This window comes from Fukomys damarensis, unplaced genomic scaffold (assembly GCF_012274545.1).
Source record: "Fukomys damarensis isolate Sample0158 unplaced genomic scaffold, DMR_v1.0_HiC HiC_scaffold_26, whole genome shotgun sequence".
NCBI classification, from domain to species: domain Eukaryota; kingdom Metazoa; phylum Chordata; class Mammalia; order Rodentia; family Bathyergidae; genus Fukomys; species Fukomys damarensis.
This window is the reverse complement of record NW_022900938.1, coordinates 37,349,737-37,364,313: the sequence shown is the minus strand read 5'-3', so window position 1 is coordinate 37,364,313 and position 14,577 is coordinate 37,349,737. Positions and strand designations below refer to the sequence as shown.

General features: G+C 38.4%; 2 non-coding genes and 1 pseudogene across 2 annotated transcripts; 1 reads left to right on the top strand and 2 right to left on the bottom strand.

Moving 5' to 3' along the window:
* LOC117283434 overlaps positions 1-13,784 on the bottom strand; it is a 16,535-nt pseudogene extending 2,751 nt beyond the window's left edge.
* Trnaa-cgc lies at positions 2,460-2,531 on the top strand. Its single transcript has one exon. It is a non-coding gene; the product is annotated as a tRNA-Ala (tRNA).
* Trnag-gcc lies at positions 2,779-2,849 on the bottom strand. Its single transcript has one exon. It is a non-coding gene; the product is annotated as a tRNA-Gly (tRNA).
* Positions 13,785-14,577: the final 793 nt, after the last annotated feature.

Below are 14,577 nucleotides of genomic sequence, written 5' to 3'. Positions count from 1 at the left end.
ATATTCAGTCAACACATTATACAGTATATTGAACATTAGTCATATATATTCTTTGAATATATAGTATATATCCTTATAATATATAGAATACCGATACTTGGTGCCACCCTTACAGACTCTGATTTAATTGATCCAGGCTTGGATTCATGCATGCATCAGCATTTTTCAAAGGATCCTCTAGTGATTCTCATGTAGAGTCAGGAGTAAGAACCACTGCCTGCACTTGGGATAAACACCTCAGCATCTAGCCACATCCAAGAGAAGGATTTTCAACCTCTGCAGGACCAAGAGGGCCAAGAGCTGAAAGTAATTCAAAAGTAGTGCCAGAGATGTGTGTCATCTGCTTCAAAAGGGGCCCTTGGGTCAATCTTTGTGAATGGTATGTGTACATCTGTGATGTAACAGAAAGAAACAGAATCTCCTCAAAAGAACTGTGTGAAGCATGGAAGACAGAAATAGCTTTCGTTTCTTTTAAAAAATTTTTCTTATAAAAGACATTTTGGACATTTTGGTTTGATTTGCCTCTCTATGCCTTTGGGTATGTTGAAGTAGTTTTGTTTGCACAAGGAATAGATATGATCTAAGGAATTTTCTGACAAGGCCCCTTAACCCAAAAGTTTCCCTCCTGACTCACCTCTCCATTAACCTCAGTGGCTGAAAGGCCTGCTAAATTACAGCCTTGCTTTGAGGCTAAATCAGGCCAATGCAATAATTTCACACCCTCTGTTGGCTCTATCGGTAGGCCTCATTTTCTTTGTTGGGTGCACATACATGGCCTTGAAGGCGTGTAACTGGAGGAGTGAGCACTTAGTAGTAAGCTTCTCTGGGGTACCTGTGAAGTGTCATGCTTGCTTGAGAAGTCCCAGAAAGGGAAGGCCTTGGGTGATGGAGAAATAAACTGCTACACGAGAAAGGGGATCCTCAAAAGGACACCAAAGAGAGGTCACCAGAGGCAAAACATACTTCTTTCACAAGTAACAGTATTATGATTGTAATTTGCAGTGGAGTAGAGAAATGGCTCTGTCTGTAGTTTCTAATTCACAATCAGCTAACTTGTTGATGTTCTAGAACCTTAAGAGGGAGTGTAGGGTGATTTGAAAATGCTCGAGTTATAGTGGAGCTCCTTAGAGACCATCCGCTGATGTTTTTGGACATTTATATTTTAGTCGAATTAGATTAGTTTGTAGCTTGCTCCCGTGAAGTGATTATGATCCGTTATTTGTTTAAGTTGCTGCAATTGGTTGTTATTTATTTTTAATCCACCTTGTGGTTTACCCAGAGTGATTTTGAAATTTCTGCTCTCCGCTCTGGCTTTTGATGAGCTGCCCCTTTTCATTTAACCGGGGTGTTCTGCGCAATTGAAGGGAGTGTAAGTCTAGACCCTCATTGTGCTACCTGTACAAGTCAGCGTTACAAGTCGCTGCCCAGCACCCCTGAAACCAGATTTGTCTCTTGCTGCTATCAGACAGTCTGAAGCTTATACCACCCAGCCTTATGTCTTATGGTTGGTATTAACTCAGAGTGCCACCCTATTTCACTATACTACAAGATAGCTCTCCAATTACTTAGCACTCAACCAAGGGAACACGACTTAAGGTAGCAAGCAGGTCTTTAAATTTGGGCCTGGAGTGTAATTAGAAGTGAGTGATTGTTGAGGATATTAAAGGAGGAATTCAGTGATTTACATTTCTATCATCACTTATCAACCCGTCATATTGATCCAACGGGTAAATATCAAACGGACAAACTATTTCTGTATGATTAAGCCATAGAACGGCTGCGTTTTATTACTCTCGGTTTGAGGACCATGCAAATGAAAAGCAAACTGCCAACTCCGTTTGATCTGCCAAAGTTGCTCGTGATCCCGACACCACCCGATCTGTGGGGTGAATAAGCTATTTTCCTGAAGCTTTTCTGGAGGGAGGGGGCGTGTTCGAGGTTTCTGCGCGCGAAGAGATCCACACAATTCTGCTTTAGGAACAGACCTCCTTGGGCAGCAGGGGTGACGTTCGCAGTGTCCCCTGTGCTGATCCTGAACTGTGCTGGTCCTGGATCCGGGTGAAGGTTGGCATTCCAACCCCGCGCAAAACTCGTGGCAAGACACCCTGCAGCCGCCCAGCCAAGCTGTGGCGCCTGCGCAGTGAGCCTACGGAGTCTGGCTGGGCAGGAACACTCTGCCCGGCGAAGTCCCGCCCCTATGTTCCCGCTGGGCTGCCAGTTTGAGGACGCTGGGCTCCGGGGCCGGACTCTTTGCTTCTCAGAGCACCGGTTAAGCTTTTGGTGCTGCTGTTTGCATTGATTGCAGATGCACAACGAAAACAGTGTAACACAGGAGGGGGTAGAGGAAAGAATACATTTCAAGAACACCCATAAAATGTGCTCTAGCTGTTCGTACAATTACTTGACTAGAGCTAAGTGAACTGGATGAGTACCTCAAATAGAGATCTCTTCGTCGGCTGGGGGATGTAGCTCAGTGGTAGAGCGCGCGCTTCGCATGTGTGAGGTCCCGGGTTCAATCCCCGGCATCTCCAAAAGCAGCCTTTAGTTTATTTTCGTTCTTAAAACGTTTCTGTTACCAGTACACTTTTTGCTCGCATCTACGGCTCCGAAAAAAATCAGAAAGGAGAGCCTAAAGATATTCGCAGCATTTTTGATTGTGCGAAGTGAAGCTCGACCAAAAGTTGACCTTGCTTCATGTTCTCTTTCTTAAGGACCAAGTTTAAAAGTCTTACTTTGCTTTCTAGTGAATATTGAGATAATTTATGCAAAATGGAGATGTGCATTGGCCGGGAATCGAACCCGGGCCTCCCGCGTGGCAGGCGAGAATTCTACCACTGAACCACCAATGCAGCTGCTTTAAAAGCCTTACAACAAGATTATTTATCTGTTTCCCATAATATTTTCTTGTGTCCATTCAAAACTAAAAGTAATACCATTCCTAATTAAAAGGTCACAAAATATTGATAAAATATTAAAATTTTCCCAAAATGCTCATCATACTAACTACTGTTGAACTTTACGAGATTCTTTTGAAAACTGTCTTTTTGAGATTCATGAGAATTTCGTCTATAAAGGATTACACGATCCCTTAGTTTATCTTCATTTAGATCATTACCATCTCCTTCCACTTTTTATTTCTTTTATTATTTTAGTTATTAGGACAAATACGTGGTAGAAATTTGTTCAGCATTGGAAATGGGAATTTGAACACTGACTAGCAGAGAGGATTGAGCTACCCATAGCTGATGTTACAGGAAACTTTGAAATGTTAGTGATCATAGCCAAATGACCTGAATTCTCTAAGCTGTCTTTTTCTTCATTTATGATTGACTTACTCTGTAGTCCCCTTTCAACTCTAATATATATTTGAGCTTTTATTCTTTGTTTCTATGGAAGGTGAAATGACCAAAGATACAAAGTTCTATGAGGAGCGTAAAATAAAGTGAATAAAATGAATTTATGGAAATGAGTCAATGTAAGATAGAAGCCTGTAAATCTAGGTATCACTGACCCTTTACTTCTGAGAGGGAAAATAACAATAAGGGTCTGGGAAAAACAAGAGAAAATAACAGCGAAAATATGGATGGCACTATGTGCCAAGCCAAGGACATTGCACATGGACTTATATAACGCACAAAGGAAAGCATTATAATTATTACAACTTAACAAATGAAAAAACTAAGGCCCTCATAGGCCAGAACATATGGAACATATGTAATACCATATTCAGGGTCTGGGTGCTTAGCCACTGCCCTGTTCTGCCTACATCAGAATAAACCACTGCATGTTTGTACCTGAAATTCTACACTGTAGCTCAGGACCCTACATATTAAAAATAGTAGAGAAAGATCATAAGGGCTTTCTACATCATAAGGACTTCTACTTTGGTATTTATGTCTAAAACACTTTTTTGGTGTGTAGGTAAAGAGCAAACTTTGAAGATATTATAGACATAAAATATATAAAAATATTAGGGAATCAAGAAATCCTATGATCCTAAGTAATGTGTAAAAGAAAGAGGTCAAATGATGTTACTCTTAGAACCTTAGCTTGTTCTTTAAAATGAGAATAGAAGAGAAATGTGGTTTGAAAATTCCAGTGTGAAGGGACTTAACTTTCACAGCTACATCTGGGCCATTGGCTGTTGAGACCCGATTTTTTTGCCCTACAACAGCAATTCCACCAGTGCATTTTTAAACTCTCTGCTTATTTGCATGTGTTTAGTAGACTAAAAACTGGAACTGAAATCTTTGAGGCTGGGTTATAGTTCAGTGATGAGTGCACACTTAGCTTATGACAGTCCTTGACGATCAATCCCCAGTATACAAAACAGCAGAAAACTTTAAAAATCCATTAACTGAATGATCTAAGGTCCGTTAGACTTCCAGAATGTTATGATTCAAAATACAAAACAATCTAAAAGCACTTCAGAATGTGAGATGTGTATTAAGAAAGGTTTAAAACAGACAAAAGGAATCAAATAAGTACAATATAGGCTTATTAGTCCCCTATATAAAGGTCATTTTCTGTTCTTTCTTCTTAGAGGCTATCTAGTGTGCCTAGGCCCAGAGACCAATGTGGTCTTAGTCAGTTATCTTGTGTTCTTTTCTGAAGATTGATCTGGGTTTGATAAGCAGAAGTATGATCAACTAGGGGCTTCTGGGAAAGATAGTAAGATCTCTTTTGCCCTTCTTTCCTTGTAGAACAACCTCATTGGATATAGTGCTTGGGGCTATGAAAACTAGCCTGTGACTTGAAGGGACATTGGATGACCCTATAGAGATTGAGATATCCTGAGTGTTTCTTCTCCATCTAGAATGTTGCTTGGTTAAACCAAAGATCTTTATTAAGTGGCTTTGCACCATGCATTTTTGTCACAACCAAAAGCATTCAATGGTGGATGATGTGTATATTTAAGAAAGGAATTACTAGGAGTGGTGTGTGATCCTGTGAAAAACTGGGCAGAGAAGAGATGATTCAGGAGAAAGTGGGCAGATAATTAAAGAAATCAAGCCCTTGAGAAGGGAAATGGAATTCAAGATAAAATCAGGAAAGCTAGTAAGCAATTGGTTTTGTTATTGGTGTGGTTGGTCAAATGTTAAAAGATCACAGGGCCAGCTGACAGTGTCTCCTGGGTGGACATACACTAAAACTTTCTACAGTCTTTTCTGCTCCTATGTTCACATAAACTCTTCCCTTGAGATTGAAAGAGAGGAAGAAAGCACCAAAATGCTGTTCAATGTCACCTACTCCTCTGTCTTAGATACCCCCATTACCGTGAGCCTCAGTGGGGCAGACGGGCTCATACACTGCACTGTAGCACCTTGGCAAGTTTGCTCAAGGCACCAAGTACCTGGCTGGTATTCCCTCACAATGAAAATGTGGCCAGGCTTATATCATTGAAAGAAAGTAAACCATTAAGAAATAGAAATAGTTCGTATAATACATAGTCTCCAAAGCATTGCCTTTTTCTTTTTTTTTAAACTTGTGAGTGCTTGTATTGATTTAATACACATGGCTTATTTCTGTCCCAGGTTACAAACTAGCCCTGGGGAAATGGTGGAGCCTGTCATTTGGATTGCCCTTTACTGGCTGGGAATTAAATCATTACTTATTCCATTTTAGAATCACAAGTAGTACCCTAAGGCCTACTTTCCTGAGGATTAAAATCAAGGCATGGAAATGAAGAATCCAGGTATAATTCTCAGATTCAAGCAAATGTTGAGAATACAGCAATTTTTCCTGGAAAGCTGTCACTGCACTATCGTCTGTTCATACTTCTAGGCCTCAAGCATGTCTAATTAGTCAACAAGTCTGATTTCCCCTTAAAGGTGGCATTGAATCCTGCTCTTCCTCCTCACATCACTCTTTGCTAGCTAGTACAGATAATCATCGTTACTTGCTAGGCTGTCTGGGAAACCTCTGATTTCCTTTGCCATTTTGCATATTGTATCAGTTGTGATTTCTCTCTTCCCTCCCCGACTCCTTCCCTTCCTCCGTCTTTTTCCTTCCTTTCTTGATTTTTGAGAATTCAGTCTTTCCTTTTTTGTTGATTCAAACATCAGATTAATCTCAAGGTGGATGTGGTGGCCTGGGCCTTTAATCCAACTCCCAAAGGCTAAGGCATAAGGACCTTGAGTTTGAGGACAGCTTGAGCTACATAGTGAGTTCCAGGCCTCCCAGACTACATAGTGAGACCCTGTCTCAAAATAACAAAACTTTAAATCCATACAGAGTCCTTTGGATGAAGGAAATGTGGGTGTGAACTTATTACCTTTCTCCTGATATCTAGACAGTGTTTATTCAAATAATTTTGGTGTTTGCCACTTGGCTACCACCATCTTCTGGCAGAAATGGCTTTTGAGCCACATGGTGATACATGCCTGTCAGCCCACCACTCAGGCAGCTGAGGCAGGAGGATCACAAGTTTGAGGGTACTGTGGGCTACATAGTGAATTTAAGGCCATCTATATTATGTGGTGAAAACCTATCTCCAGAAAAAAAGCTTTTGCCTTCCTTTCTAATGGCTCTCTTCTTCCAAATCATTTTATCTTTTCATATATATTACAAATTTCTATGTTTATTTATGTATTTTATAAGTTACTCATATATGTTGTCCAAAAGTCAAAATGTATTGGAAAGTACATTATGGTCTTTCTCTACCTGAGTTCCTAGTCTTCCTTTTTCAGAGGCAATCGTTGTTATCATTTTCTGATGTTTCCCTCCGTATATATTTCTATGTAGATACTAATATTCCATTTTATGTTTAAGCAAAAATAGTAAATTATAAACACTTTTGTATTCATAGTCTGTTCTCTTTAATTTTCCAGAAAAATATATCTTGGAAATTTTTCTGAGTACATGTAGAGGTACCTCTTTCTTTTGAAAGACTCTGTGTTCATTTTTATCTGCCCTTTATGAGTTGGAATTAAAACATTATTTTTTCCATATCACAAGCACAAGTAGTACCCCAAGGCCAATTTTCCTAAGGATAGAATTGGCATGGAAAGGAAGAATTCAGCAGTAATTGTAAGATGCATGAAGATAGTGAGAAAACCCATTGTGTAGAGGTAGCATAATTACCTGAGCTGGTTTCTAAGCACAGGACATTTACTCTATTTCTATTCTTTTGCTGGTAGGAATAATGCTGCTCTGAACACTTTGAATGCATGCCATTTTGTTCATGTATGATAACATCCACAGGATAAATTCCTGCAAGTGGAATTGCTAAATGAAAGGGTGAGTGCACTTTAAATTCTGATATATACTACGGAATCACTCTCCAGAGAGGTCTCTCTCTCTTTTTAATATTGCTTTTATTATATTAACCTTTTGCCCCCAAACCTCAGTGGATCCTAATTCCAACCACATTTTCTAAACTTCGCCTGATTTGGAGTGGGCTTCATGGATATGTGGCCTGTGGTGTCACATAGGGCTTTATTTCTTGTTCAATTCTCTGTCACCACACTGTAATTTTTAATATTCGAACAGATGATACTGCACTTTCATCTGGCCCCATGCCCTGCAAATAATGTGGCCAGCCTTGGCTAAATTCTGCAGATTCCCCAAGTTCCAGTGTCACTTTACTATTGCAGGCATGCAATACTGCTGCTGACTTGGGCAAAGCACAGCATGCTCACTCCTCATGGTGATACCTTTGTTAAGGTCGCTTGCCCCCTGCAGAACATTTTCCTCTTTTCTCTGTGAGTCTTTTGTAATGTACTTTCAACTTTATCTCTTCCTGGGAAAATTAGTTCAGCTGTTGAAACTGTCTTTTATTTTCCTTTTTCTGTCTGGCTCCAGAACTCAACTTCTTCCATCCTTGCAGCTTATTAGTTCTGGTTCTGCTCCTAAAATACCTTCAGTATTAGGTGAGTTACATTTACGTTCTCTAGGCCTCAGTTTCCTAGGGTGTAAAATTCCTAGGAAATGTTTTAGATTACCAAGGTTCTTCTCAATACTGATAATCTGTGGACATTTTTGTGTTTGTTAGCTTTTTGTCACTGTGACCAAATACCTGAGAAAAACAACGTGAAAGAGCAAAGGTTTATTTTAGCTCATAGTTGCAGACCATGGTTAGCCTGCTCCAAGGAAGAAACCTCATGGCAGAAGGGCCTGGGGGAAGAAAGCTGCTCACTTCATGGCATCTGAGAAGCAGAGAGAAAGGAAGGAGCCTGAGAGGGAGAGGGTGGGAAGAAGACAAAACCTCTGGAGCCACACCTCCATGACCACACCCATCCAGTTAGGCCCCATGTCCCAGAACCCATTGAGTTGTGTACTTATCAATGGGCTTATCCACTCGAGGTCAGAGCTTTCACGATCCATTTAGTTCCTCAAATTCCATCAGCTGGCAACCAACTGTTCAACACAAGAAGGCTTTAGGGGACACATTGAGTCCTAACCATAACAACTTCATATTGCTTTCAAATATGATGAGTTTGAAGTTATAGAGAAAATATACAAGTTCGAGTAAATTGAAAATATAATGCTAACAGAGTTCTTAGATGGAGATAACACTTTCTCATTAAATCTTATAAAATTTATCAAATTCAGTCAGGTGTGGTGGTGCACACCTATAATCCCAGCACACAGGAGGCAATCGGATCACCATGAGTTTGAGGCCAGCTTGGGTTTCACAGTGAGTTTTAAGGTCAGCCTGACCTGTATAGTGAGACTCTGTCTCAAAAAACCAAGAAAAAAAAAGTTATCAAATTCAAATTAAAAAAAAATGATATATCAGTGTATGCATGCAAGACTAGACTACAGTATAAAGCTGGACAGTGCTGAGTACACGGACCTGCATTAATGGTGAACATGTGCATCCCAGCTACCTGGGAGCATGGCTAATACCAGTTGGAAAAATAAAGTTTAAGTGTAAATGATGAACTAGCACTTCTATTGGGTGTTTACCGCAAATAAATTCTTATGTAGATTAATAAAGAAACTTGTGAAAGAATATTTATTGGAGCATTACTTATAGAAGCAACCCAAGCATCGTCTGGGAGAGTGAAAGGTGAATCATGATGTGTGCTGTTACCTTGTTTGTACATATGATATGTATCCTAGAGCAACATAGAAGTTCTCAAAAATGTGGGATCAGTGAATAATATAAGCTACAAAATGCACGGTGGCAATACAATTGGCACAAGTTTAAAATTATTCACATTAAACAATATGCATTTTGTAAGGTCACATATAAACAGAAGAATGTATATAATGATGGTTTATGGGGAGGCAAAGAAAAAGTAATGAAGATGTTAGCTTAACAGTGAACAAATATGTAAACAAAATAACAGGAAGCTTTGGCTTAATGACAATAATGTCATGAATAGAGGAGTGTGATGAACTCAAATCAATGCAACTGGATTCCCCAAGAAAATGATTAAAAGTAGAAAGTAAAATGTACACGTACATACACACACACACACACACACACACAAGCATATATGCAAACAGCACAGAAGGTACAAAATTAAAAGTAAAATTCTTTCTCCATTCTAGCATTCTAGTATTCTGCTCTTGCCAGATTGAGGTCTCAAAGTTATCTACAATTGATAATATCTTTTTTTGTGGTACTAGGTGTTGAACCCAGGGTCTTCACAGAGAGCTACACTCCCCAGCTCTTATTGTTTGTTTTGTTTTGTTTTTTGAAACAGGATCCCATGATGCAGTTCAGGCTGGCCTTGAATTCACCATGTAGCCCAGGCTGGCCTAAAGCTCAGGTCATCCTTCTAAGCTTCCAAATCCTGGGATTACAGCCATGCTCTGCCACCCACCTACCTTCCAGCTCCTTTTATTTGTATTTTGAGACAGTGTCTTGCTAAATTGTCTAAGCAGCACTCACATGTGTGATCCTTCTGCCTCAGGCTTCCAGAGTATTGGGTCTAGAGGCATATACCACCATACCTGGCTTGCCATTAATAACTTCTTGTTTAACCTGTCTCTCTGTATATGTCCATTTCAGTGCCCTTGCTGTAATATGGCAGAATGCTCCATGATAAGAACATAGCATGAGCTTGAGAGGGGGAACTGGGATAAAATAAAATTTATTAAAAACAAACAAACAAACAAAAGAATATAGCATGACTCAATCCCCTGTTGACAGACCCTGTGTACTGCAGTGTTTCTCATTTTCTTGCCAATTTTTCTGGACACTTGTAGATTAACGAACTTGTTTATAATCCTTTTTTGTTCCTGTTTTTAAATTAGTGCATTTTGGTTTTAGAGATTAATGAGCTTCATTTTGGCAGATTCATGCCTACATATAACATGCTTTAATCATTTTTACCCCTCCATTGCCCCACTTCCCCATCTTTCCCCCACTGTGAAGTCTTGGAGGACATTTAATGTGTATAATACATTTTGATCATGTTTATTCCCTCCATTGCTTATCTCTACATCCCCCATCCTGCACCCTATTCTCTTCCTCTTGTCTATTATATAGTTTCTTTTCTACATTTTTGTCATTATTTTTAGATTTCAAATATTAGGGGGAACAGACGATATTTGTCTTTTTGACTCTGGCTTATTTCACTCAACAAGATGATCTCCAGATCCATCCATTTTCCTGCAAGTGACAGAATTGTATTATTGTTTATGGCTGAAAAATTCTCCATTATGTATATATCCTGCATTTTCTTTATCCATTCTTCTGTTGGCCTAGCCCTTTTTTAAAATTTTGAGATATGATCTCACTAAGTTGCCCAGGCTGACCTCAAATTTATGATCCTCCTGCTCAGCCTCCCAAGTAGTTTGAGTTATATGTGTGTAACACCACACCTGGCTTCTATATTCCCCTTCTCTAAGCTCCTGCAATATTTCTAGTCCCAGTTAAAATTTAGCTGACAAATATTTACTGTTTATGTTTTTTTTTAACTGTTGCTCATCTCTCCCTCATATATTGCCTTTATAGTCAAAGGAACTTTATCTAGTTGTTTGTTTGCTTGATTGTTTTTCCATAGTTCCTAATATAATATCAATATATTCTGTAATTATATATGGAAAATGTTGGCAAATGAATATGTAAGGTAACCTGTCAATAATCATCAACATGTAAGGTATGATCAAAATATATGGTGAATGTTTATATTTTAAAATATTTACCACAATAAAAGGTGCATTGCTACCAATCCACCTCAGAATACTCCCCTTTGCTTTGAATACACCTATGCCATTATTCTTGCCTCTTTCTGAAACAGTTCTGGAAGTTCTCTTTCATGAGTATCTTTATGAAGAGTGATCAAAAACAGTGAATGCTGCTACCATCCAACAGAAAGGCAGGCTTGTAAAAATATTATAGTGTGTCTTCATCCACATCGTTCACTGGAGCTGTGGACTTCCAGCTCTGCTTCAAAATCAAAATGATCATGAAAGGTAAATGTTTTGAATCAATTCAGTATATTGAGGCAAGGCAAGCATGTAAATAAGATATCCATAAAAAAAGACTTCCAGAACTGCTTCAGAAAGTGCCAAGAAAGATGGGATAAAAGTGTGTTTTAGGGCCTAGGACTTAGCTCAGTGGTTCCGGCAGCTGCCTCACAAGCACAAGGGCCTGAGTTCAATCCCCAGTATCAAAAAAACAAAAACAAGCAAACAAACAAAAAACTGTGTCTCCAATGAAAGGAGATATTTGACGAGAATTAATGGTAATGTGTCTTTTACTGTAGTAATTTTTAAAGCTGAAACATTTTCCATAATTTTAATCATACCTCCTATATTAGTAATCAATTTCTTTGGTAGAAAACTTCCAGAAGCTAGGGAAGGGATATGAAATAAACTGCTTCACAGCTCATAGAAGGAACCACTCCTGTAAGACCTTGATAAATGTTTTTGGTGCTATTTTAATGGTCATTTGAGGTGCTAAAAGCACTAAATGTAATCAATGGATTGAATGGTAGCAGACATAAAATAATGCAAAATAAGGAAAATGTGAAACTTTCCAGAGGAAATTAAATATTTTTGTTTTCACTATCAAACTTGTAAATATTGCCAAATTGTTTCGGCACATCTTTGTTTATTAATTTTCTGAGGTATAGGAATTTTCTTATTTGTGCTTAACTGTAATGTGTTCATAGAGTTTTAATTAGGCATGAATGAGTATGTATATGCATATACATCCATACATACATGTATTAACCCATTTGCCAAAAGAAACATGATGAGAAACCTATAGGGGATACGTAGTAATGACTCTGATGTAATTTAGACATTCCTCGGTGTTCTTTTCTTTTCTTTTCTTTTTGAGACAGAATCTCACTATGTAATTCAGAGTTCTCTTGAACTATGTAGCTCAGTCTGACCTCAAACTCATACATTCTTTTTCCAGTGCTAAGAATCACACCTAGGTCTTTGTGCATAATAGGCAAATACCTACCACTAAGCTACATATCGAGCCCTGAGTGTACATTTTTATGTAGCTTTATCTTTTGAACCATTCAAAAAAAATTTTTTTTGGTACCAGAGAATGAACTCAGAATCTTGCACTTTCCAGGCAGGCATGGCACCACTGAGCTACACCCTGGCTCCTCCATTCAAAAATATTAAAACCATAAACTTTTATAAAAAATTATGAAGAAAGCAAACCCTAAAAATTGAGTGCAAATAGGAACCAAAGAGCCCAATGCTATATTAAAATATAATCCCACATAACAAAACAATTAACATTTCAAAGCAATATAGTATTTTGACGGTGTAGTGAGTATATTCTAAGAAAAAATGTAAAAAATGTGAATTTTTACATGGGTAGTTGTCATTGATAGTAGTATTAGTGTATTGATTCTGAAATTATTTTATGTCTACTGTAGGATAGAGCATATTGTATGCTATATCTTCCATGTTTTATAGTAGTTTCTCACTTTGGAAAGGAAGATAAAAATTTTAGATTGACTAGGAGTTGAGATGGGCTCAGTTGGTAGAGTATGTGCTTTGTTCTGGGTTCTACCCCCAGCACAAGAAAGAAAGAAAGAAAAGAAAGAAAGAAAAGAAAGAAAGAAAGAAAGAAAGAAAGAAAGAAAGAGAAAGAAAGAAAGAAAGAAAGAAAGAAAGAAAGAAAGAAAGAAAGAAAGAAAGAAAGAAAAGAAAAGATTTGGGAAATATCAGGAAAGACTCCACGTTTCTGAATTTGAATATTATCTCTCTTAAAGTGTAAATAAGAATCAAAATATATAATTGATAATGTGAACTAGGAAGAAAAGGTCTAAAGGTGTAGGGGAAGTGGGAGGGGGAGGGGAAAGGAAAGACTGGAAAAGAAAAAATATGAGAAAAGGAAAAAATGGAAACAAAGTCTTTGTAAATAGGGAAGTGTGGAGGGGGTGAGGGAGGGCAGGGGATTGTGAAAAAAATAAGAACCAAGACCTGTTATGTAAAATTACAAGATCCTGATGATGAATGCAACTGTATTGTATACCTAAAAAGTACCAATAAACTTAATGAAGAAAAAGAAAGAAAGAAAAGAAATGTTATCCCTTAGCTTTGTTAAGTGAAACGGCACAGAAGCAGCCTTAGCCTAGTAGCTAATGAGTTTACCTCAAGAGCTTACCTCTTGGCTTGATGTTGCTTTCTAAATACCCTCATGATTTATTGTGAAGAGGTATTATGGTTTAGACCTAAAATACTTCCCCAAGGTCTCGTGTGTTTAGAGGTGGGGCACTATGCTCACCAGCGGATTAATCCCCTGATGAGCTCATAGTTGAATGTGCTGTTAGTAGTTGAGGCCTGGTGAGAAGAGGTGAGTTTGGGGCATGACCCGGAAGGGTGGACTCTGGTCCGCGTCCACTCACCGCCATGATTCAAGCAGATTTCCTCCACTGTGCCCCCCCACCATGCCATTTGTGTCGCAGAGCCAGACAGCCGTGAACAGACTGAACCTGCTGAAACAGTGAGCAAAATATACCCCTCTCTGGGTTGCCAGTGTCGGGTATTTTGTTCCAGTGACTAGGAAGTGACTAACAGAAGGGGTAAATAAAAAGACTTACTATGAAAAAGTACGCATAATAACATAATTATCAGGAAAATACTAAGTGTGAAGGAATGATGGGGGGAGTATGATATGGGGATGTGTACACCTCTTTCACACTTTGCCATCGACAAGCTATGAGATTTTGGCAGGTGTTTAACTTTTCAGGCTTATTTTTCCCTCTATTAAATAGGGATAATTGTCTAACCTTATTGGGTTGCTTTGAGAAATAAGTGAGTTTACATATCTTTAAGCATTTAAAAGGATTCTTGGAACATAAAAACCCAATAGTTGTTAGAGACAACTTTATTCCTATAGACAACTTTAAACTTTGAGTTTTTGCTTATTTACATATTCTCTTTTTTTTTGGTAACAAATTTAAACGATACTTTAAAAATAATTTCCTGATACATTTAATTTAGTGAGGGCATTATCATTCAATATTTCATATTTGATGGAGGCATGTCTCAATGTCTGAATCAGGTCAGATGTTTTCCAAGAGTGTGTCCATCCAGCATTTTTCTTGGTGACTTCTGCAGTTCAGGTCTTCAATTTTTCAAGCTTAAAATTTCATTTGTTGGTAAACAAAATAAGCTATCTCCGTCTGGGAACGCAGTTCAGCC